This window comes from Protobothrops mucrosquamatus, unplaced genomic scaffold, assembly GCF_001527695.2.
Source record: "Protobothrops mucrosquamatus isolate PMUCROS unplaced genomic scaffold, P.Mucros_1.0 scaffold113, whole genome shotgun sequence".
Lineage (NCBI taxonomy): Eukaryota > Metazoa > Chordata > Lepidosauria > Squamata > Viperidae > Protobothrops > Protobothrops mucrosquamatus.
The window spans coordinates 1,123,963-1,149,047 of record NW_015386485.1 but is presented as its reverse complement, the minus strand read 5'-3'; the positions used below and the strand labels follow the sequence as shown (position 1 = coordinate 1,149,047).

At 37.5% G+C, this 25,085-nt stretch overlaps 1 protein-coding gene across 2 annotated transcripts in view; it reads right to left on the bottom strand.

Moving 5' to 3' along the window:
* Nucleotides 1-25,085, bottom strand: part of SYN3 (synapsin III) — a 175,308-nt gene that overhangs the window by 63,373 nt on the left and 86,850 nt on the right. The window lies entirely within an intron of this gene.

Sequence of the window (25,085 nt, the reverse complement as noted above, 5' to 3'; positions counted from 1 at the left end):
TATATATATATATATATATATATATATATATATATATATATATATATATATATATATATATAATGCATATTGTGAAGACATTGTCTTCATAATGTTTGCCTAATCAGCATGAGAAATTTCTCTAGCTCTTCATCTTTAATTATAAGTACAGTCATAATTTTAACTATTAGTTTTAGTAGTTGTTGTAGTAGTGACAGTGCTACTATTTTCATTTATGTGCTGTTCTTCTTTCCAAAGAGAGCCTTAAAGCTTTCTGAAAAGCCTATCCAAAAAAGCACTTCAAATAAAGCACAATTAAGAAACTACCAAAAGTTCTATATTTTTAAGTAATAGATATAAATATAATTGTATATCTTTTATCAGGCAGATAAGGATCAACCACAGAAAAACCATTTTACAATAAGCATAAGAGGCATTTAGCAAAGTCATATCCAAAACCTCATCAGCCAGAAAAGGAATTTCCAGTTTTAACAAGAGATATTTTTACATTTGGAAAAGCATCTGGGTTCAGTAAGCTGGAGAGTATAAGTAGACATGACATGACTGGATATCGCTACACATTTATCTTTGATCGGGGAAGAGGCAATTTGGATCAGGAACACAGGACTGAAAGAGAGATTCATCCTCCTGTGTGTTGGATTTCCTGGCTTATGGCTCTCTTGAATTGCTATCAGCTGCCTGGATGGGAGGAGCAGGGACAAATACCGTAACACACACACACAAAGGTGCCTGTCTTGCTTCTTGGTATAGCTAGCAGAGAGCTTTCAATCAAAGTTAACAATCAAAGCCCTATATAACATCTGGACCTCTGTAGCACCAGACCATTAGTTACTTATTTTCCTTAAGAATTGTCTCAAATTACGACAGTCTTAACTAAATATTAACCACATGAGGCAGAACTAACAAAAAAAGAGACAGTGCATGTGTGAAATTGGGCAGTAAATTGCTATAAAGAACAATACAGATACAGCATGAAATGATAATCAAATCTTCATAGGGAAAGCCGTGAGCTGTGGCAAAACTGCCCTCAAGCACAAAAATATCATAGGTCTATATTCTTCAGTATTTATGAGAGATTAAAATGACATGTGTGCTTTGCATGCTATACCTTTCTTGGGGCCAATGGTATAGCCACTACCAATCTAAAAATAAATGGAGACACATATGTTTCCCTTTTTAAAAAAAATAAATGCATGCTACGCAGCTTCTTCCTTATCAATGGAAACTGGGTTAATACATTGTATTATATGCATTTTTCCTTGCCCTGTCCTCAAACTATATCTCTCCAAAAAGAATATAGAAATATTTTGGTTTAGATGATAATAAAGATCTATCTTTCTTTTTGTCTACAAATGATTTCAGGTCATGGAAGGAAGAACCTTGATATAAAATCATTCTCCCAGTACGTAAACCATCAAACCAAAATATTGTATAAAATAAAATAAAGTGAGAACCACTAGGAGAAAATATCTGTAGTCAGGATTGAACTGTGGAATTTTAGTGCCATCTGAGCTATGTAAACATCATCAGTGCCACAATGGTAAGAGCACCAAAGTGATAACATCCATCTCAACTAGGATTCAAAATCATCCCCATTTAAAAAGGAAAATTCTGATGGGTTTCCTAAAAAGCAGGGGAATTTTCCAGGGGAGCACACTAAAAGATTTGGAACTGCAACAAAGACCCTTCTTGCTTGACACAAAAGTATCCAGAAAGTGCCCTTACAGGGGCAATCTTGTCAAGAGGTCATTTCTTTAAATCAGTGCTCAATCAGACTTGAGACCATCAAACTTTTGGGAAATTCCCCAAGCACAGGAGTTGTCAGGAGCCTGAAGTGAACCACTGGAATAGGTGTACTGTCCTTGGAGATGTCCTGGATGCTCAGAATCTGCAATTTGTCTAGAAAATGAACCTATCTCAGAAAACATCCTCCAGATCACATATTATCTGTTCCAAGGTGCCCATTGTTAGGAATTGGGATGAAAATAATCAGTAACAAGCCCATAGTTATCATGGACACTATCAAATTCTGGGCCAACACAGACTTGATCTTCAAATTCCCCAGAATTTAAAGGTGACTCCAATACAAGCCTGGTGAGGAGCTCCAGGAGTTTCACTCTCATTGATATATGTCCATATTGCAGTCTCCTCTATGCCTGGTTCACCTATTTCATTTCTTTTCTTTTTCCTTATCAGAAATAGGGGCTGCCAGCTATTCCTCTGCTTCTAATGGCCACAGTTTTGGAGGGACACCTCATATCTTCACATCTGTGAACCAACTAGAGATAACAGAGCAAAGAATTAAAGGGGGGGGAAGAGTAACTAAGGGCAATGTGACCCTGCAATATAAGCTTCTTTATCTCCTTTGTTCTCCTAGCTGTTTTTAAACCAACTTCAGAAATTCCAGTCCAGATTGCAGTGGGTTGGCAACAGCAGAATGTGGTCATCACAAGTAGCCCCTATGTTTCTTGCCCTTCCCGTCAATGCAAAGAAGGCAAGGTTCACTGGCCTGCTTCGATATGGACTGATCTGCCAGTGCCTGCCTTTTTCTTTTAGGATAGTCCCTGTGTTTTGCCTTCGCTTTTCTTAGATGTTTGCACCCTCCCCCTTTCTATAGTATTTCCTTTGACACTAAGACAGATCCTTTAGGGTTTTTTTGTTTGTTTTCCCTTATAGTACCATTGCTGTTCTGATTCTACCATACCAAAACAATTGGGAACAAGTTATTCTTTTGTTCTAGCTTCCTGTTTAGTTCCAAGGAAACTTTACATCAAGAAAGAACCGATAGTTTAACTTCACAGAAACAAAGTAGCAGCATTCCTTCACTGAAACTTAAAGATGTTTAAAAAAAATAAGGGAAAGAGAAGCTTTGCAATATTGTGGCCAGGGTGTGGGAAAGCAAAGGGAACCAATGCTGAAAAAGATGGAAAGGGTGAATGGAGGGTGAAGGCTTAACAGACAATCATTGGATGAACTGCAAGAATATTTAAAACACAGACACAAAAATACACAAAACACTCTACAATTGCCAGTCAGCAAAGAAATTGCTGCCCACTGGCCCAAATGAAATGGCTAATCAGGGCAGTGGTCAGCTGCTGGAGGGGAGGGGCAGGCCAAGCATTGCAACCAGCTAGAGCTGGTGCTGCTAAGAATGAAATAAAACACTGAAGGCATCTGTTCTGAAGGGGTTAAAATACCTTAAGTCAGAAAACAGCAGATTTGAATCAAGCTGAAAAAATAAGGTAGGGAGTGCATTTGCAATGGGCTGGGGAGTCAGAGGAAGATGACTGTCATCTGTTGCTGCACTGAGGAAGTAGCGAGTGGCTTGTACTGGCTCTGGGCCAAGCAGGAGGCGTAGACTTCCCCTAACAAATATTTTACCTTGGAATGTTGTGTGAGGATGGGGCAAAATAGTCCTTATATAGAGATAGAAGATTGTTGGCCACAGGTTATCTGGACAGCCTAGTTTGTAATCAGAGAAGTCAGACAGAGGGAGGACATTTCCAGGTTTTTTTTCTTTACAGCTGTAGGAGTATTAAAAAAGGCAGGTCATTTCTCCAGATAAGAAGCTTTAAAACTTTAGTAGTGAATATAACCATTGGTTTAGGGATAGGAAACATAATATGCTCTGTTGCTGAACTTCAACTCATAGCAACCTTAAAATGAGTTAGTCATGAGGGATGAGTCCAGCAACATCTGGAAGATGTATATTGCCCACCCCATTTGAATTATTAACATTTACTGTATAAAGTAAGGAAAGGATCTTGGCTCTTGTCTTTCTTGAAAAAGGTTTCAGGCTGAGTTCTGTTACTTGAATAATTTTGTTGTTGTTAGTTGCGAAGTCGTGTCCGACCCATCGCAACCCCATGGACAATGTTCCTCCAGGTCTTCTTGTCCTCTACCATCTTCTGGAGTCCATTTAAACTCGCTCCTACTGCTTCAGTGACTCCATCCAGCCACATCATTCTCTGTCGTCCCCTTCTTCTATTGCCCTCAATCTTTCCCAGCGTTAGGCTCTTCTCCAGTGAGTCCTTCCTTCTCATTAGGTGGCCAAAGTATCTGAGTTTCAAGTTCAGAATCTGGCCTTCTAAAGAGCAGTCAGGGTTGATCTCCTCTAGGACTGACCGGTTTGATTGCCTTGCTGTCCAGGGGAGGGACTCGCAGGAGTCTTCTCCAGCACCATAGTTCAAAGGCCTCAATTCTTTTGCGCTCAGCCTTTCTTATGGTCCAACTTTCACAGCCATACATTGCAACTGGGAAAACCATGGCTTTGACTATATGAACTTTTGTTGGCAGGGTGATGTCTCTGCTTTTTAGTATGCTGTCTAGATTTGCCATAGCTTTCCTCCCCAGGAGCAAGCGTCTTTTAATTTCTTGGCTGCAGTCCCCATCTGCGGTGATCTTGAGCCCAGGAAAATAAAATCTGTCACTACCTCCATTTCTTCCCCATCTATTTGCCAGGAATTGAGAGGGCCGGATGCCATGATCTTGGTTTTCGTAATGTTGAGTTTCAAGCCAACTTTTGCACTCTCCTTCTTCACCCGCATCAAGAGGCTCTTTAGTTCCTCTTCACTTTCTGCCATTAGAGTGGTATCATCTGCATATCTTAGGTTGTTGATATTTTGTTTGAAGGTTGTATTTATATTGTCTCAGCCATTGAGTGACACAGCCTTAAAATGACATTTGCTCTGATATAAAAATAGTCTTTATACGTTATTCTGACACTATTCAAAAGGAGAGCCTCACAAGCTATACATTCTATTATGCTTTGCCACTCATTATCTTGAAGGCAGAGTCCTGGGACCATTATAGAGTGTGATCATAGATATGTGTTGTGAGTATGTTTAGTCTGATTGTGCTTAATATGATTTGTAGCATTATAACAAACTGAGACCCAGTTTGGTCTAGTGGTTAAAGCACAAGGCTAGAGACTGGGAGACCCTGAGTTTTAGTCCTGCCTTATACAAGAAAGCCAGTTGGTTGACTTTCTCTCAGCCCAATCCACTTCACAAGGTTGTTGTTATGGGGAAAATAGGAAAAAGTGTTAGGTATGTGTTCACAAAATAATGGAAAATATTGAGATGGGCTTTAATTGGTTATTAGTCAATTTAAACTACCCTCCATGTGAAGTAAAAAAATAGTTGCCTAACAATCTCACTTCTCTGGTTTCAGGGACTAGTTAGTTGTTATATGAATAGAGTAGAGTAGAGTAGAGTAGAGTAGAGTAGAGTAGAGTAGAGTAGAGTAGAGTAGAGTAGAACAGAATAGTTGGAAGGGACCTTGGAGGTCTTTTAGTCCAACCCCCTGCTCAGGCAGGAAACCTTATACCATTTCAGACAAATAGTTGTACAATCTCTTCTTAAAAACTTCCAGTGTTGGAATGTTCACAACTTCTTGAGGCAAGTTGTTCCACTGATTAATTGTTCTGTCAGGAAATTTCTCCTAAGTTCTAGGTTGCTTCTCTCCTTGATTAGTTTCCACCCATTGCTTCTTGTCCTGACTTCTGGTGCTTTGGAGAGTAGGTTGACTCCCTCTTCTTTGTGGCAGCCCCTGAGATATTGGAACACTGCTATCATGTCCCCCCTCGTCCTTCTCTTTGTTAAACTAGACATACCCAATTCCAGAAACCGTTCCTTATATGTTTTAGCCTCCAGTCCCCTAATCATCTTTGTTGCTCTTTTCTGCACTCTTTCTAGAGTCTCAACATCTTTTTTACATTGTGTTGAGCAAAACTGGATGCAGTATTCCAATGTGGCCTTACCAAGGCATTATAAAGTGGCATTAACACTTCACATGATCTTGATTCTATCCCTCTGTTAATGCAGCTAGAACTGTGTTGGCTTTTTTGGCAGCTGCAGCACACTGCTGGCTCATATTTAAGTGATTGTCTCACAGTTATACTATTGAGCCAGGTACCACCTATACCATACCTGTGCATTTGGTTTCTCTTGCCTAAATGTAGAACCTTACCCTTTTCACCACTGAATTTCATTTTGTTAGATAGCTCCCAATGTTCAAGTCTGTCAAGATCCTTCTGTATCTAGCCTATCTTCTAGAGTGTTGGCTATTTCTGTCAGCTTGGTGTCATGTGCAAATTTGATGAGTTCCCCATCTATCCCTTCATCCAAATCATTGATGAAGATGTTGAAGAGTACTGGGCCTAAAACAGAGCCTTGGGCTACCCCACTGCATACTTCCCTCCATGTAGATGCAGTTCCATTAAGGACCACATACTGAGTATGGTTGGTCAACCAGCTACAAATCCATCTGGTGGTGATGCTGTCTAACCCACATTTTTCTATCTTATCAAGTAGTAGGTTGTGGTCTACTTTATCAAATGCTTTACTGAAGTCCAAGTAAATTATATCCACAGCATTTTTCTTGTCCACTAATTTTGTCACTTTGTCAAATAATGTAATAAGATTTGTCTAGCATGATCTGTTTTTGACAAACCCATGCTGGCTTTTGGTAATGACTTTGTTTGCCTCTAGGTGTTCACAGATTTGTTGCTTAACTTTTCCAGAATCTTCCCAGGTATTGAGGTCATGCTGCTAGGATCTATTTTTTTTTCTTTTTTGAAGATGGGAACTTCTTCTTTTCCAGTCCTCTGGTATTTCCCCGGTGCTCCAGGATCTTTAAAAGATATAGTTCAGTGGTTTTGAGATCATGTCTGCCAGCTCCTTCAGAACCTTGAGGTATAATCCATCTGGTCCTGGTAATTTGAACTTGTCTAGGGTGGACAGGTGGTTTCTTACCATTTTCTTGCCTAGTTTAACTTGTATTCCTAATCTGTTTTTTATGGTACTGTTTTTGATAGGTTGGACTGTTTTTTCCTTTTGGGTAAAGACAGATGCGAAAAACAAGTTAAGCAGTTCTGCTTTCTCCCTGTTGTTTGTCACCTTCTTGCCACTTTCTCCCAAACTGGACAATTATGGAATGGTCTGTTGTTCTCATGGTGGCTAATTCTACCTTGATATCTTCCATTGTATTTTTTTAATTCACAATATTTTAAATGATAAGATGTCCAAATGTATGAGTTTCCCAGCCCAGGGAAACTCAGATAGAATTCTGAAGTCAGAGCCTTGTCATTCCTGCAGCAGTGTCTTCACTGAGGGATGCTTTCATTGCTAGTCAGTGAGGTGTTGAAAAGAAAACTAGTCATTATAATAAGCGGCATACTCACCAATCAGGACAAAACTGTTTGACAGTGACATGGAAGAAACACAATAGAGACAGGACAGAGACCAGCAAATGAAATAGAAAATGGTTATCCTGAGTCAGCAGAAGGAAGAGTCACGGAGGTCACAATTGAATGGAAGCAGTCCCATAAAAGGTAGGAATGACATCTGAATACACATCTATAAAATTGCATTGTAAGCTTCTACCTAAGATGGTAAGAGATTGCAGATGATCGCAGGATCTACTGAAAAAAATATGTGGACAGGTCTTGGTCTTCAGATGTGCCCAGCAATTTCACTTACATCTCAATAGCCACTAAACAGAAATAACTGTAGTTTTAGCACAATGTTCTAAAAACATTTGCTTACAATAAATATCAAAATTAGGAAATATATTTAGGATTGCATTGGTTAATTTTAAGAATTATTGACCAGCTATACAATAATATCTCTTACTCCTCTTGCAGAAGAAGCTTAATTGTTAATAAAATGTACATTTGTTAATAAAAGGTACATCTTTTTAACATAAAAAACATACAATTTTCCACTTTTGTATGCTCATCAGGTCATCTTCCTTCTAGAAATATGGATATGAGAAGGAAGAAACAACCCAAAGTATCTCTGAAACAGTCAACAGGCTGCATGATAAAAGAACTTAAAAGCCCAGAGAAAAATGCCTGGAGCAATTCCGTAGGGTTTTATCACATGGCATGACTGTTGAATAAAGTCTCTGGAATTAGCTGAAAAAAAACCTCATACAGGACATGATTCAAAACCTGACAATGGGACTTCTTGCAATGACTCACATAAACTCTTGTTTTCTTTCTTATTTTAGGGACAGAACAACAGTAACATGGCCCAAAACATGTGTTTCCCATCATCAAGGAAACCTCAGAACTGACTGCTGTGGACAGTGCATGTGTGTGTCCACGTGCCAAAAAGAAAATAACATCAGCCAAGCGTGGTGGAATGCCCTGTGTTTGGAATGTGGGATCTGGATGTTTTGGCTGGAGGCAGTTTTTGACTAGTTCACATTGTCAGGGTTACAACCATTAGCAATACACGAAATTCTTGTCTCTATTAAAGATGCATGTCAGAAAAGAAACCAGATGAAGATGTGGACTTTGGGGAGAATTTTATTCAAGGAATAAAACACACACACACACACACACATATTTTGAACAAAGACATTGGACAAGATGAGAAAATAATGGGAGTGAAACTAAAAAAGAGACTTAAAAATTGAGGGGTTTTGCTAATGATCTAGTTTTGATTTTACAAGAGCCTCAGAGTGGTATTGAACATTTAATAAAGAAACTGAAGGACTTTAGTGCATTAGCTGGTTTTAAAGTAAATAAATAAAAACAAAGATGTTGATTAAGATTAGGAATACACATAATCAAGAGATTGGTGAAAACAATTGATTTTAAAATTAAGAAGAAAGTAAAATAGAGGTTACAGTTACCAATGTGAATTTTATATTGGTTGGAGAATAACTACTTTAAACTATGGGTCATCATTTAAAATTGTTATTTTGCTGCTTTTTGTCATGTACAGATAAAAGAGTGGAATTTATAATGCATATATGTAGGGCAGCAGTAGCAAAGCATTTTTTTTCAAGTGGGAGTAAGTAAAACTTGCATGCAATCATACTTGTTCTGTGACTGGCCATTTGCAAGAATTTTCCTTTTCAAATATTTCTGACAGGATACTCATAACTTAGTTTCCTATGGGATACTTATGAAATGTTTAAATAGCCTGTCACAGCAACAGTAAATGAAGATAGCCTTCATATCTCAACTACCTGTTTGCCTGGACTTTCTTTTTCAAATAGTAGGATGTGAAGGTTTTGGGGAGGAAATTAGTATTAATGGAGGTTGTTAAATGCTTCCATGTTTATGGGGATTCATGAGGTTTATGTGTGTGTAAATCTTTTTTGTTAAAAAGGGCGATATGTGCAAATATTAGGCTTCTGTCCCCAAAAGGCAAGATTGAAATCAGAAGTATGAATGGTCAATGATAAAATGGAATGCTGTTTTGCACTATTACAGCATGAGATAGGAAGCCTACTGATGTCTAGAATGGCTCTACGAACAATAATTATTTTAGACCTAATCATGCTCTCAGCATTATACATCACTTAGAATCCCATTAAATTGAATCAGTATATAAACCAGCAATATGGTTTCCAATTATAATCTTGTAATGCTACCAGATTGTAAAAATAGAGATTATCACTAGATGGCAGTAAAGAGAGACCAATAACTATAACTATTTGCCCCCATCTAGTTGCAACTGGATTTATGCAGTCCAGATCTGGAAGGCCAACCTTTTCCCTTTGTTAGAAGGATCCCTGAAGGTTTACTTAGTAGCATCAACAGTCTAACTGGAGCAAAATTCCTTCAGCAGAGCTAGGAGGATTGTGGAAAACTAAATTGGTGCATCATGGTATTTTGCAAAATTTTAAAATATCAGCTTCTACCTGCTGGAATGGATCTGAGATAGACAGAACTGTTGCTTTGCTTTCTGGTGCGCAGCAACATTTTAGTCTGAACTTGCCTTAGTCATTATAATCAAATGGCACAAATCATACTTTCCTTAAATTATAAAGGAGAAGAAAAATCATTCTGATAGGCAAATAATAATACTAGGTAATAAAGACTATTCTACGCAGAATAATGACAGATTGTTATTTTGTATAGAATAGCCTTATTTCTAGATAGCAATAAACAAACACAAAGCAACCTATAGCTTGCAGTAGAATCTAGGAGTGATTTGTTTTGGAATGTGTCAAATGTTGCAAAATAAATGTTGACATATAGCCAGTTGAATTCATAAAGCCAACTGTGGTTAGACAAGGGGAAGAAGTTGTCTTCAACCCATAATGAGCTAAACTACTTTTGCTCAACTAAAACAAAGGTTTGGTGAGCAGTGGCTTGACAATATATTCCTACAGATTTAAGCAGAAGGAATGACATCAACTTAGAAGTCTAGCCAGCAGCATTAGCAATCCCAGTGCCCATGCTGTGCCAAAAGTACTCAATGTCTTGTGTGTATTTCCCAAGACAAAAAATATTGTTTGACTGAATTCCAAACATGCCAATGATGGGTTTTCCATCAAGCAATAGCTTGAGTTGCTTTGACCTCAATACTTGCAGGGAATGTTGGGCATTGTAATCCCAACATATTAAGTGAAAGGATGAGAGGTTAGGATAGTTGTGATACACCCACTGACTGTATAATAGATCCAGTAGCATCTAATTGTGCCAGATGTGACTTATTTTACCCTCAGCATACTTAAGAAACAAATCACATTGGCCCCAGGGTTTGAAAAGCTAAAATACGCCTCTGTGTTTTTCAAGGAAAGAGTAGACTGTATGAAATATAACAATTATACAAGCAAGTAAATCATTCATACCAGAGGGCATGAGGGAGGAACTAAAAGGACAGACTCACAGTTGTATTCATCAGACATGAAAACAATGCAATATCTGAGCTGAAGGCTGATTATTCAGTGAAAAAAAATCTATTGCTTGCATACATTAGCCTGTTGTTATAGCTTTTGAGCAGTTTGTATGCTTAGGCTTGTTTTCGTATGGTAAACTTGAAAAAGCATGGAAACAGATAGTCTATACCATCCTGTGCCACACCTGGCAACTTTAGCATTACCTCCTTTCAAATATTTGCCCCCTTTTGGTTAGAAGTTGGGCACATTTATTTATTTTCCATTCAGTCATTATAATCTTCAGTAGACGGGGAAAGGCTTAGTAAATGATTGGTTCTTTGTACTAAGTCCAAGAGTTTTGAAAGCAAGCTCAGTTTTCCCAGAACATATGACATTTCTTATTAATTCCAACCCACACTTTTTTCTGGCCTTTTTAAAAAAAAAGAAATCTTGTACAGCTTGTACACAGTGAGGATGAGAGTATTTGTACTAAGATGTTGGCACTCAGGATTTTATGAGTGTGAAAATTGTGTACTTGCTTATGCAATAGCTCTCTTGTACGAATTGCAGTTCCAGAAGGTCTTAGTTTCTCCTGGCAATCCCTCTTGAGGACACCCTGATAATGAGGACACCCTGATAAGAGGACTCAGACAGCAGGTGAAAGGGACATATATGACTGTAAAAAAGACCCTGATATCTTAGCAGGAAAAGTGGGGGGAAAATGCTGCTGCATGGGATGTAGAATCTTCAGAATAGGGGTGAATTAATGACTTAAGCTTCTACCCTCCAAAGTACATAACAAAATCAATTCCAGTAGCAAGGAATAGCATTTAAAAACATTTTTGAGTACTCTATATATTGATATTATGCAGCCATGTCTGGCTATGACTACAAATTAGGCAGCCAAAGATTGAAAGAACACAAACAAAATGATCACTTTTCAAAACACCATTTTTTGAAAACAGGCCAAAGCTTGAATAATGGGAAAGAAAAAGGGTCCAGACAAATTATGCTATAAACTGAAGCTTTCTGAGAGCGTCTGATGTTAAACGAAACTGCCCAATGGTAAGAAAATCTTGACAGTGGATCCAGTAACCAAGGAGGTTGTGAGCTCCCATTCATTAAACTTCCAGATGTTAGAGTTAACTTTAATCTGGAATCCTATATCTGAGGGTTAAAAGTGAAAATTGAAGACAAATCTTTGACCTCATGCTGTTTTATCTGCTACATATTTATCTCCAGGGCAAAGTGTATGTAGAGCCCTAAATCAGCAACTGGAATAAAAACTTAGTTACAAGTATACTGTATGCGGAACAACTAAAGGTTATCCTCCCATTCTTGGTTGTCAGTGGATTTCTGAGGGAAATGAGACATGAAAGTAGGAAAGAAAGCAATTTTTTAGTATCATTTGTCATCCTCCTCTGTGGAGTTCAACGTTGGGCTCTGAGATAAGTGTAGAAAAAGGGTAGTAGCCACTGAATTTCTCCCTCAGTGTAACAGCACTTCCTGCAGCCTTGGGAGTAAAGGAAGAGAACTTTCCCTTCAGCTTATTAAATGGTCTTGGGTCTAGCTTTGGCTTATTCTCCAGGGTTTGGGGAGAGCCAGGCCATCTGTTTTCCATTTGTTGTACTTTTGCTGGAGCCTGTAATTGCTCTTTGAACCTACTAGAGCAGGAAACCCCTTAAAATGCTGACAAGACAAGGACTCCATTTTGAAGCCAGCACATTCCACAGATCCTTTCATCTTAAAAGGCAAAAAACTGGGTGACTTCTCAGAGTCTCAGGTGGTGTAGGGTTATGTGCTGATTAGAAAAATGAGTTTTGTCACTGAAATTATTAATATGAGGTACTGCTATGTTTTTGGAACTGTCATCTAGCATAGGAATACTCAGTTACCTTGTCTGGCAAACAGCCTACTTCCTGGCCTGTCATCTCATTTTGTCTAAGCTTACTCCCTCAGTAGCTACTGGCTTATCCAGCTTAGTCACTATGTTTTTTTACTTCACCTTCAGATACATCCTTTTTTTAAAAAAAAAATGCTGCTGCATATAAATTAATACAGTTTTATGCTGATAAATGGTCAGAATTTGACCAGAATTTTATAGTCCAGTCTCAAAACCAAGCAAATGCATTCACTTTGTCAGACGTCAGCAAGATAAGGTGAGACAATTAACCTGGTGATCATGTCAATAGTCAGATAATCCAGAACCTGAATAATAATAAAACCCATCAGGAAAGACTTTCTTTTTCTTTTTCCTACAAGTGCAAAGTCCACTTTTTTGGATCAACTAATTGTTGATCCATTAGTTGCAACAGGAATTGACTGACTAGCTTGTTGCTTGAGCCTGGTGTTATACCAGAAAGACTCAATATCCCATTAAAAATATTGGCCTAATTGAATGGAGTCATTCCTTCACTTCCTTCATACCCCAAGGAAACTGTTGAGTTCGTTGTCTGGACCAAATAGTTTCTTCCCAATCTCTAACTAATATTACAGCACATTATAGTTGCTGGAGACAAAGACAATTATTTTGCTGTTGTTGCTTACCTATATTGTGTTATCTCCCTTGCAGAGGAGCTCTTATATTAGAAGCTTCCAACGTTATGGGACTGATGAATATATTTGGAATTGTCAGGAGTGCTATAAAAAAATTGCATCTGTTGCTGGAATAGCCAGTCACAAAATACCAATTGAGATATGAGGGGGACACTATTACAATAAGCTCTGCAACATTTTAAGGTTATGGTTTTCAGATTTAAAGCCCTTCATGGTTCCAAAATTGATATCTAAGGGACCACCTTCCACAAATTGTCTCTGCCTGCTCCCTAAAATCTGAGAGAGATGGGTGGTTAAGTTATATTTATATAAAATATAAATAAATAAATAAAATCAGAAAGGGTGGTCTCCTTTCATTTTCCCTCTTTAAAAGAATGTCAGAGATCTCGGAACTAAGTGTATTCTATAGCTATCCTATTCATGTGGAATAGTACTCTACCAGCCCCAGATTTAGAAAAGTGATAAAAACTTAGTTATTGTAACAGGCCTTCCTTCACCATCTTAGTTTATAGGTGTTATTGATTAATCTTGGTATTGTTCCTTAATTTTGATTAGGTTATTACTTTTTGTTACAATTTTGCTTTATGGGGTTATTTCTTTTGTTTTAGGATTGAACACTGCTAAAAGCTGGTATCTGAAGCAGCAAATTAGTAAAATAAATAAAAGGTTAAGTGCCAGAAATCCTAGAGAGGATTAAAGAACCCTAACAGGGAATTAAAACATTGCTACAGTAAAATCAAACCTGTGGGAATGGAAATGCAGCAATTATACAAATGGTGGAAAATGAAATGAAAATAGGCTTGTATGTGTGTTTGTGTCCATTTGTGTGTGTGTGTGTATAGATGGATGGATGGATGGATGGATGATAGACAGATAGATAGATAGATAGATAGATAATTTATGAGCACTGATCACTACAAGCATCACAAGATAATGTGTTAAAAGTCAAAAGAGTTAGGTAGGCATAGTTTAAGAGTTCAATGGAATAGAACTGAGATAAGTACATAAGGAGGAAGTTAAAACTCACTAAAGAAAAACTTCTTACTCAGAGGAATGACTTGGAATATGAAGGAGGGACTGGTTTTTCTTATTTAACCAACTAACATAACTGCAGCTCCAATGCTTGACCAATTCTTAATGGCGAAAAAAATAATTTCAGTTCTGGGTGCTCTGTTTTGACATGGTTAACCCACATGCACAAAAACAAAGGCAAATGACAAGATTAATATTCTGTCATATTTGTTGGCTGACTACTACTCATGTAAACTGATATTGAGTTATTGCTGCCTAGCCATATGAACTAATAATTTAAGGGAAAAGTAATCAGCCTATATTTTAATATTCTTTATATTGTGTTGAATTAGGAATAGGAGACTGGAAAAATATAGAACATGCCTCACTCTAGTTGACTTCCAATATTTGTGGCAAGGAAACCACAATTAAAAAAAAGAGATCTTGCTTAGACAATACTGCCCTGGAATAGATGCATTGGCAGTCTTTGACAATATGCCATAGCATATTATGGCCACTCTATATCACACATTTAACATAATTTTTTATCCAGCACTACTTGGGTAATTGAATACAGAAAATGTACTGCTGTGTGTAAAAATCTGGCCAGTGTTCCTTTCTGTCAGTGACTTGCTTCTTAAGACATTCAATTTACACTGATGTCACCTAACACAGTGTCGAAATCATAACTAACCTTCTCTTCACACTGTTCCACCCTCCAATAACATGTAAGAAGCATTTCATCTCCACCCTCTAGAGAAACAAGCACTTGAAGGTTTACTGGACAATGTGTGAGCCCTCATTAATGGTGATCCATTTATGGCCTTGGAATGGCCTGCTGTTCCTGAAAGCTGCATCAGGCAGAATAGTAGTCCTCATTTCCCAACAGCCATATATGTATCTCCTGACAGGACAATAAAATAACATTACTGTGAGAAACAGTCTGGATTAGAAAAGATAGGGTGTTAGGATATAGACGCAGGCACAGTGTTCTGTATAGAGATCTCATATCTGCTTCTTTATTAGCCATGACAAAAAGATTCCACTTAGAGATGCCAGTCTCAGATCTTGTTTTGTGAGGACATTTTTCATTCCAGCAAATTAAAACTGCACAGAAAGAAATCCCTCCTTTCCAAACAGCCAGTTACAAAGAATTCAAAGACTAGATAAAAATACTTTAAAAATTAATTTTGTTTTGAAGCTTTGAGTTTTGCATTCTTGATAGTCATGAAGCAAATCATGATAGTTTTTCTGGTAAAAAAATATTCTTAAGGATTTACAATCTTTGCAACTATGAAATGTGTGTATTAAGTTCTAAATTCCTTCCCAATGTAGTTAGAATTTTCAGGTATTTAGGGAGAGTGTTCATGAAATGACTTTTTTTCATTGTAGGGTAAGACACTACATAAGAAAGTGAAGTGCTATGATTTCTCATTGAGTGCCAAGAATTTAGACCTGATTGCCCTACACAGATATATGTACTTGGGCAATCATTCACCTTTTTTTCAAGCTGGCTATATATCTATGTGAAATAACAGTCCCAAAATTCAGAAGAGCCGTAATCCTAGCAAGATTTAATGCAACAACTGTTCTTGAGAGGAGATTATTGGATATCCTATTTGAACAAAGATTTTGTGCCTGTGAAGGAGTTCCTGAAACATTAACCCATATTCAGTGGTGGGATTCAGCTGGTTCGCACCAGTTCGGTAGAACTGGTAGCTAATTTTTTGTTGCCCAGGCCCAGAATGGACTTCCGGAAGTGGCATCCACACAGAGAACCAGTTGTTCACATATTTGAATCCCACTACTGCCCACGTAAATATAGGAGAATATTTTTAGGGTTAAAATGAGGGGTTCTTAGTGCTCTCTGAGCTTGGTTGTTGTCTTGTGATGTTTCATTAGCACTGATGATATTACCTAGTTTGGGTAATGAAACGTCTGCAAGAAAACAACCAAGTTCAGAGCGCACCAAAGACCCCTCATTAACCCACATTCTATGTACCTTTGCTTCCATTGCAAAGATATAAATGATACCATATCTATTCAGATTATCAATATCACTGAAATCAAATCAATTTAGTTATTACATAATCAATGTGATTTTTGTTGTTGTTGTTAGTTGCGAAGTCGTGTCTGACCTATCGCGACCCCATGGACAATGTTCCTCCAGGTCTTCCTGTCCTCTACCATCTTCTGGAGTCCATTTAAGCTCACTCCTACTGCTTCACTGACTCCATCCAGCCATCTTATTCTCTGTCATCCTATTCTTCTATTGCCCTCAATTTGATTGTTTCACTACTTGTTAAATACATTACATTACAACCCTAACCCTAAAACCCCTGGTTTTATAATTATTATAGTTTCTATTTAATTTATTTTCTTTTTGTTTTTTGAGCTGGTCAATGACTGTAATAAACTGCTGCTACTGTGTTAAACCAATAGATACCATAGCTATGACCCAATTTTCTGTCAAAACTCAATCAGGTCTTAAAGAATCATCTTCTGGATATTTTTTAATTATGCAATTGCCCTGCTCATTTACAAAAGTTTATGTGGGTTTAGACATCATCAGCCCAACTCACCTCACAAGGTTTTGTTATGGGGAAAATAGAAGGAGGAAGGAGTATTGGGTATATTTGCCACATTGAGTTATTTATATAAAATAATAAAAGCAGGTTAAAAGTCTTCCTCTTACAACATTCTTGTAGTTTTCCACAGCTATTTTTCTTTTTTCTTTTCTTTTTGTTCACACATATTAGAAAAAAAATCCATTAAGGAGGAAAAATTACTGTGCAATACTTTTACATGAGTGACATTAGGAAGATCTAGTTAGACCTGAAAAAAGTTGATGGTCCCTGCCCCCAAGCAAAATACTCTATAATATAGCCAAGGTCTGAGCTATTACAAAAAATACCTGACTAATCATCAAAATTAAGGCTAGCAAAGGCTTTTTAACAGAAACAATAGGATTGTTATATCAAGGTGACCTCTGTATGAACAACTGCTCGTTAGTATATTTATTTATGCAAATAACCAGAAACACACAAATGCATACAACCTGTATTGAAAATGTGGTTATCTGTGTGTGTATTCTTGGCATTTGTTTCTTTTTATGTACACTGAAGGTTAGAAGATTTTGTAACCTCAAGAACAAAGCCAGTTCAGCATGGTTTGAGTCTTGTTGCTGCTTCAACTACCCCATCTAAAAGGAAAACCAAAACACTCTGTGTTTTCAAGGTCATCGGAAGCAAAAAATATTGAAGGTTGGCTTCAAAATAATAAAGAAGGATAAAAGGGAAATAGAAATGGGGTGAAAACTATGGCATGTGGAAGTCTTCCAAGTTACAAGAAGCTAATGGAAAAGTTTGTGCAAATTTTCAAGCTTACCAAAGACTACAAGCAATGGTGAAAAACTTTTCTTTAAACTTAATGCCTTATTGTTAAATTTAAAGATTAGAGAAGGAAGGAAAAACCATAAATAGAGTTTCCTCTATATGACTGCGTTACTAATGCAGGACTTCCACCTTTGGGACCAATGAATAATAATTAATTGGTCAGCATGACCACACAGTCCCAGATGGACTCAGCCCTAAGGCTTTCCAGCATTTTCTCCAGCTTAGTCAGCTCATTTTCTATCAATTTACACAGCCACCATAGTAACAGTTATAAGTCCCCATATAGGGAAAACTTTTTGACACCAAATAAAAGATAAAATATGTCATGAGAAATATACTCCTGCTCTGTACAAAACGGAGTTATAATGGTTGCAGAGGCAGCCATGCCATTAGACAGAACAGAAGTGAAACGATAATAATAATGATAAAGTTGGAAGGGACCTTGGAGGTCATAGCAGTCAAAAGCTTGTAGGAAAAAACAAAAATTAAATGCTTTAGGCAGGTTGAAGGTTGATTAAGTTACTACTCTGGTCAGCTTTTGTAAGGCACTATCTTGTCTGTTTAGGGGAAAAAATGCATTCACCCAGATCTTTTAGAAAGAATATACGCGTAGTCCTCAGTCAAGCTGGTTTCTAACTTGACTAATTGTTCTGTGACTGTTGAAAGTTATGAATGATTTGAAAAAGTCATCATAGCATCCCTGCGATCACATGAGTGCAACTCAGGTGCTTGTCAACTGATTTGCAATTTACAATAATTGCACTGTCTTGCAGTCATATGATCATCATTTGTGACCTCCACTGCCAGCTTCCAACAAAGTCAGTAAGAAAGCCAGGACTAAGTTGCAAATGGCACTCATATGATGTCTTACCTAATGACCACAACTGGAACTTCCAGAGCTGTCATTGTAAAGTGGTGTGGTCGTATGACATTGTGCTTTACAGCCACGTTAATTACCACATTGTTAACTGAGGACTACCTGAACAATCTTTTATATAAATATTACATTTTGACATTTTTGGCAAAGGAATAGCACTGTTGCCAAGCATCTAACCTGGCAGGGAGGCGGGCTTAAGCACGAAGTTAGCCTGGAGTCACTGTGCAACCACAAATGGGCTAGGACTGACCCTCCCCCCAACAATGTTCCATGGAAACTTATCTATTTGTTCTCAAGAGAAGGCTGCTAGCCTGGGGAGATTCCTGTATTATAGGCAGAGCATAATGAAAAAGTTATTTTAAACTCTGCATGTGTGGGTCTGGTTGTTCGCGCCTGACAAGCACCTGTTTATGCCAAGTTCTGTATGAGTCATAATTCATGTCAGTCTACCACAAGGACTGGATTCAAACACTTGAACAGACGTTTTCTATTCAAACTTTCCATCATCCTCTGTTCAATAATCAGATTCCTTTCATAATCTTTTCATGACAGGTAGATGTGAAACCCTGTTTTGACATTTCCATGAAATTTAGGAAAATGGGATCTTTCATTTTTATTGGAAAACAAAATGTAGTATATAGTCATAAATAAGTTTCTTTCTGTAACTTAATCTATGAAGGTAATCTCATCAACAGTATGCAAGGATCATTAAAAGATAATAAAGCAACTTAGTCCCAGGAAAGGAAAAAAAAATGTAAGAAAGAAACTCAAAGTATCCCTGCCTTGATTTTGCAGATTTTTAAGATTCTGTTGTTATTATTATCTTAAAACTATTAGTAGTACTCCCATAATCTTTGCAAATTTTCTATGTTGACCTAGCTCAAAATGCTGACAATAAGTAAAAAAATATAGCAATGATAGAATCTCCAGATGTTCCATATCACAATTATATTTATATGTTTGTATGGTGAATATTCTAATAACTAACTCCATAAGCATAATGGCAAAAATTGTATCTTCTGCTTCAAAAGAAAAGAAAAGAAAATTTCAGGTCTTTACTTTTCTAAATGGCAGATTCCATTATTTCAGATCAGTTCTTACATATTATAGTTATTTTACTGACATAAAATATTTAGAGTTGGCTGAGAAAATTACAGCTATCAAAATAGTTATCTGGAAATGAAAAAGATTTTTTCATAGAAACAAATTCTATTGCCTTTCTTGGCAAGATTTTTCAGAAATGGTTTGCCATTCCCTCCTTCCTGGGGATGAGGGACTATGACTGGCCCAAGGTCACCATCTGGCTTCATGTCCAAGGTGGAATTAGAATGAATGGTTTCCTGATTTCTAGCTTGATACCTTAACCATATAACCGTGGCTCTCATCTCTTTGATACATTACTGTATCATTATCTTACTGGCCGTGGCTGCTCATGTCCCATTTGAAGAAGTTTGATTCTGTGGGATCTTCTGCTTGTAAGGAATGTTCTCTACAGATTCTGCCCCTCCCAACCTAAAAATAATCTCTTAACAATGCTATTTTTAAATTTGGATATAATTTCAATTCAAGCAATGTATTCCTGTTGCGTAATCCTTGATTATTCTATAACTAGCCAGTCATCCTCATGGCTCCTGAAATTGCTTCATGTTCACATTTAGGTACAGTGGGTATAAAGCAGGCTTGTCTTGGATCATCTCTGACCAACACCCCCACAGATGTTGTCATTCACATATTTTGGTGAGCATGAAACCCAACAAAATTGGTATGAAACAGAACAGGCCAATCATATGTTACTAAATTAGCAAAGAGAAGAGGAATGCTGAAGTTGCTGAAGAACACTATAAAAACAACTAAACTCCCACTCATTGTGTTCTTATGTACAAAACTCTTCTTTCCACCCATAATAATGTGAGCAACACATGGATCTAGTCAGAAAAAAATATCTCTTTGTCATTTTTCCTCTTTTTTAAAAAAACTTCAGCCAATGTGGCCAGGAAGTCCTAATATGTAGTTGTAGACTTCCAGATGGAAACAGCACACAACCTTAAGTTTTTTGATATGATGCAATTGCATCTATAGAGAAGATGCCTCCTTCATATGGTAAAAATTGTACATACTGTACTCTCCTTAATAGGATATGAAAAATTGTACTGGGTCATTAGGTGAAATTCAATATGATTTCTTTTTTTCTCATGCTAGTCTTTTCAGGGTCTTGTGTATTTAAGCAATATTTTCTGGCATATAGCTTTTCAGTGACAAATAAATGTTAAGGCTATGCACTGGTTAAACATTATTTGGAAGAAGCACTTTGGATGTGCAGCACCTCATTATGGTCCATTTTTTCAGCTGTGAGCTTTTTCAGTTTTAAGAGTTGCTTCAAATATATGCTGCTTTAACAATTTGATTTATTAAAACAGTCACACCCTTTTCACACTCATGCAAAAGGCCCTCCAATGCTTCAATGAATAACAGGGATTCTACACTTATATTCAAATTCTGAAGCACTTCTTCCAAATAATTTTCAATAATCCATAGCCTAGTTGATTATTGATAGGAAACTGATAGATTCTGGAACTGGATTAAAAGTCTTCTGAGAACTAACCCTGGCAAGATCTCCAAAATCACTTATTACTTTCCATAAAGACCAAATTGAAATATAATAAACTTACTGCACTTGCTTTTCTCTTAAATACAAGAATAGGATCATAGATGCTTCTATATCTTGTAGTTCATGACAGATATTTGCAGCTGAAAGAGAGAGTAAAGTGCTGACAAAGTGGAATAAACTTGACCAAAGTAGAGATGAACCAGATTGCTTTTAAATATTTTGTTATAATTTACTGTCTGTGATTAAGAGTTAAAACTTATGTTTTGCCTGTCAGTTCCTAGTATGATTAGTCAAAAGGAATTCAAGCAACTAGAGTCAGGCAGAGTGATGAAGCTACTTCAGGTGGCCGAGGATGAGAGTTGGCAGTAGAGTATTGGAAGGGAGAGTTGTTTACTACATTGCTTCTCTTATATTCTGTCTTTTTCAGACTGGAGTATGGAAAATATTACATAACCAGATAATTCTAAATTTAGTTGTACAGCATTAGCATCTAAACTGCTCCTAAAAACACAAACCTAGCCTGAAAGGAAAATCATTAATGCATTGTATGTCATACATAATGATTGGTATGATATGAATGAGATTTGATGCTCAAAATTCTTCTCACAAACACAGTCTCTTACACTCTGCAGTGAACTTTTTTGTGAACCTGACTTCACAAAGTCTTGTGAAAATTGGACAGAAGAAGAACTGGTCAAGATTTGTTGCTGCTTAAGATGAAAGGAAAGATACTGTCCTTCCACCCTGCCCATTCTGCATACTGAAGCATGGTTTTCCAGAAGAGTGTCAAGATCTGGCTCTGCCAATTAACCAAAGAGTGTTAGGCAAACATGAGTTGTCTGGTGGCTTGAAGGCACTCCCACTACCTCATTAAATTTTATAGCCGTCTAGATGTTTTAACCTTGATTTTTACTTTTAATTTGTAAGTTTTGTTTTTAACTCTGTTTTTAATTTGAGATTTTATTTAATGTATTCATATTGTTTTATCATGCTGTTGTACACTGCCCAGAGTCACTTAGATCAGGGCTTTTCAACCAGTGGTATGGGTACCACCTGTAGTACATTGGCAGGTGGTATGCAACCATCCTAAAAAAGTGGTAGCGGGGGAAGGGAATGAGTTGAACCGGTGGCAGCACCGCACAAGCCTGAGCGAGAAATGATTGGAGCTGCAGGACTGTCAGGGCTGAGCGGAAGTACCAGGATCAGTGCCGCTTTCCAGCTGATTGGCGCTTCTTCGGGGCTGTCAGGGCTCAGTGGAAGCACCAGGATCAGCGCCAGGCTCCAGCTGGAGCTCGGCGCTGATCCTGGCGCTTCTGCTGAGCCCAGAAGAAGCGCCGATCAGCTGGAATGTTGCGGCATCTCCAGGGTCTTGTGATTTACATTCAGATGCTTGGCAACTGATTCATATTTATGATGGTCACAGTGTCCCAGGGTCATGTGAAGTGACCAAAACCTGCTGCAACCACCCAGCAGACGGGGGGATAAAAACCAAACACCCCACACCCCACACCCATGGCCAATCCTCAACAGAAATGCTCACAATGATGAAAACCTCAGACAGGAGGAAGAGCGCCGCCGGGCGAGCAGGCTTTGGCTTGGGGGGCACTTTTTTTAGTGCCATTGTAACTTCAAACAGTCACTAAGCAAACTGTTGTAAGTCAAGGACAACCTGTACTTTATCACTTTTTTCCTTTTTTTTTTTTTTTTTGGTCATCAAGTTTTTGACACCTTGCTAGGCGACTGGTGGTACTCGGATGTTGCCATATCCTAAAAGTGGTACAATGGGTGAAAAGGTTGAAAAGTCCTGACTTAGATGAGCTGGACGGTATAGAAATTTAATAAATACATACATACATGCATACATACTGGGTTGAAAAATGAATTCTCCTTGAAAAATGGATGGCATATAGCAGGCAAATTTTATGTGTGCAGGAAAGATCACATGGTGCCAAAAGCTGTGTCCACAATACCTCTGTGCTGCTGTCTTCTCTCTAATATATATGAACCACTACTCTGTCTCATTCTTCTAGTCCTATACAACACTTCAGACATTTAATTCAATCTTCTCTGACCTTTGACCTACAGATGTATTGAATGTCAATTCCATCATTCCCAGCCATCATAGCCTTGAGGAATATGGAATGGTTCATGGTAGCAAAGAAGAAGAAAAATCATCCCATAAAAGTCTTACTATAAGTGCTGAGAGCACTGCAAGTTCAGTGCTTCTCATAGCACTGTTTTTTTCACTGAAGACTAGACCATCAGTGATGCCTTACAAAACATTCATGGAATATGACTAGCCAACTCTGAGGATGATAAATATTAAACAAGTGCTGTTTCACTAAGTAGAAGCATGATATATCTGTTCTAATGATATTCTGTGGCTGCTGACCTATCAAAAGTACATTTAGGTGATACAAATATAACAATAAATTAATTTATCTTCCATGGTCTTACACTGAAAAAAAATTCACTTATATCATTGTCTTAGAAACATTTGCTGAAATGATATTAATAAAAGCATATTTTTATTTCAGGAGTTTCCTGCTTTTAATTTATAAGCATAAAATTAATATATTTATTTAATGCATGTTTGACTTTTCTGTTCTAGTAAGCATTCGATATTTCACTGAAGATGGCCCTGAATACAAGCTACCTGTCCCATTTACCTCTTCATTCCTCTCACTATGATTTGAGAATCTACTTATATTTCACACTAAAATTGATGAAGGATTTCACCTCTCTTTTAAATTTGGCATAATGTAGAATATTTGGCAAGGTAAAGATCATGGAAAGGTATTTCAGTTTCCTCTTGATCAATGTATACTTTTAATGCAAGAGAAACAGGAAATTTTTTGAGTGATGTGATATTTGCTTCAGGCTGTATATCTCGATAGGAGAACAGTAGTGTAGTATGTCATAAACTTTTTACATTCCCCCTCCTCTTCCCTTTAAGGTGTTACTACTCCTTTGTCTACGAGTCGAAAAACTGATCTTTAGAGACGGAGTTTTTATAATCCTTATCTCATAATAGGAGTCTCAATATAACTGATCTCTAGATTTAACTTTGTCGTGAAAACATGTGAAAAATATATCAAAAAGCAAAAGCAAAAAGATATAGCAATTTAACACTACTTCATGAATATTCATAGAAGATGTATTAAATACCTATACGACAGTGTGAAAAAAGAAAAAAGAAGCAAAGAAACAAAAACAGAAAAGGCAAGAAGAAAGGAAATTTTTTCCCAATTACTAAAAAGTTATTAGCTGTTTTGAAACTGGGCTGTGCTATGTTGGAAAGTGGAAAACATCTGGCTCATGAAACTGAAATTGAATCTTCTTTCTGGATAAAAGGGGTCTGCAGCATATTACTGAACTGTGATAGATTCTTGTTCATTGTTTTACGCCATTAGCCTCATGTTCTTTTTATGGGTAATCAATTTCATTCTCTCTAGATACTTCCGTGCTACTATGGCTATATCCTTCAGTTCCTCAGTTTGAAACCAACCTCTCTGGAAGCACAAAGAATACCACAAGAAACCAGTGACCATCCTTTCTTTCCTGCTCAATATAAGAGTACAGTGAAAAACATATAGCCATCATATTCCAAATTTTCTGTCATATCATTTTGAAACAGTCATGATTTGCCAGAATCAAAACACAGCATACTTTAATTGCTCTGAATAAAACACTCTGAACAGAGAAAGTAGGCTGAAGCTATTTCATCCAAGCAGCTCCTACTATGGCATTTCCCACTGCCTCACTTATTCTTGACCTCCCCAATGCCTTTCCTCCCTCCAATCAACAGTCATTGATGTCCCAGTATGGCAGTGGTTCTCAACCTTTTTAATGCCACGACCCCCAACCGGTCGTAAGTCGAGGACTAAACCGGTCGTAAGTCGAGGACTAAACCGGTCGTAAGTCGAGGACTAAACCGGTCGTAAGTCGAGGACTACCCAACTGGTCGTAAGTCGAGGACTTTCCCTGCCCGGGAGCACCGCGCATGCGTGGTTCC